This window comes from Arachis ipaensis, chromosome B06 (genome assembly GCF_000816755.2).
Source record: "Arachis ipaensis cultivar K30076 chromosome B06, Araip1.1, whole genome shotgun sequence".
Classification (NCBI taxonomy): Eukaryota; Viridiplantae; Streptophyta; class Magnoliopsida; order Fabales; family Fabaceae; genus Arachis; species Arachis ipaensis.
The window spans coordinates 117,735,244-117,736,967 of record NC_029790.2 but is presented as its reverse complement, the minus strand read 5'-3'; positions in this window follow the sequence as shown (position 1 = coordinate 117,736,967).

The window sequence follows — 1,724 nt, the reverse complement described above, 5'->3', positions numbered from 1 at the left end:
CACACAAATTTTTTATTAAAAAAATATCAATAAAATTTATTTTTCTATTTTTTTAAATATGTTTACTTTTAAAATAATATTAAACATACTTTTCTTAAATAATAAATTAAAATAATACAACATATATGATAATTATTAGTTGAAATAAAACATAAAAAAAATAGGGCAAAAAACGTTAATAAGCCAAGGCTCTAGGGAATTTACGTAATTCAGCCAAAATGAAAAACGTTTCACCAATGAGCCAAAGTATATTTATATATAATTCGAACTAACCTGGTTCGAACTACACTTACACATAAATCGAACCAACTCAGTTCGAATTACTGACGAACACTCGATGAACATAATTCGAACCTACTTGGTTCGAACTACAAATGCCCTTAATTCGAACCATGCTTGTTCGAATTATACCCTTTGAAAGCTTCCCAAGTAATTCGAACCAACTTGGTTCGAATTACTCTAAATTTGACCCCAATAGTAATTCGAGTAAGGCTGGTTCGAATTATGTGAATTTCGGCTATATAAGGAGTTCGAATCAGCCTCATTCGAACCATTGTTCCATTCCCCTACCCCACCAAATCCCAGAGAAAACGACCCAGATTCGATTCGACAAAGACCTGAACGGAATACTCAGCCGATGGGGGACGATCCGGCAAGGTTATATCGGTTGGACGGAGTTGCTCATATAGCCGAGGTCATCAACGACGAGGTTAGTACATAAAAACTTCGTGCTAGCGGTATATCTGAGTTAGTGGTTTTGCATACGGTTTTAGTGGCGGTTTATGTTGGCGGTTAATCGTAGTGGTATTGCTAGTGGTTTAGTTGAGAGGTTTTGCATGCGGGTTAGATGGTGGTTTAGTTGGTGGTTTATGTTAGTGGTTTATGTTAGTTGTTTTATGTTACCTGTTTTATGTTTGTGGTTTATGTTGGTTATTTTATGTTGGTGGTTTATGTTAGTTGTTTTATGTTAGCTGTTTTATGTTAGTGGTTTATGTTAGTTGTTTTATGTTAGCGGTTTAGTTGTGTGGTATATGATAGTTGTTTTGCATGTGGTTCTCGTTAATGGATTTTTATGCGGTTTATAATAGTGGTTTGTTGATGTGCTTTTGTTGCCGGTTTAGGTTAGTTGTTTTTAGTATTGGTTTTATTAGTACTTTTGTATGCTGTTTTGCTGATGATATACCTTGGCGGTTTATTTTGGTGGTATTGGAAGTGGTTGACCATGTGCTTTTGTAAGCGGTTCGTGATAGTGGTTTTGCATGTGGTTAAGATTAGTGGATTTCTTTGAGGTTTATGTTAGCGGTTTGAGCATATGGTTTTCAATGTGGTTTGATATATTGGTTTTGCATGTAGATTCTGTACTCGGTTTCCTTTAGTGGTTTATCGTGTTGGTTATTTTTGTCATTGGTTATCAAGTTGGTTCTAACAATGCGGTGCATGTAATGCGCAGCCACAGCGATGCATCAGGAGCATGCGGCGGCAGCAGGGCATGCGACTCGATGAGAGATACGTTCCGTACCTGCAGATGGCCGGATTATACCATCTTGCGAGGCTGAACGATAGATGGTTCCGGTTAGATGAGGCCCTTGTCAGTGCTTTCGTCGAGCGATGGCGTCCGGAGATGCACACGTTCCATATGCCGTTCGGAGAGTGCACGATCACACTTCAGGACGTGGCGTACCAGTTGGGGTTGCCAGTGGACGGGCGTTATGTGAGCGGCTTCC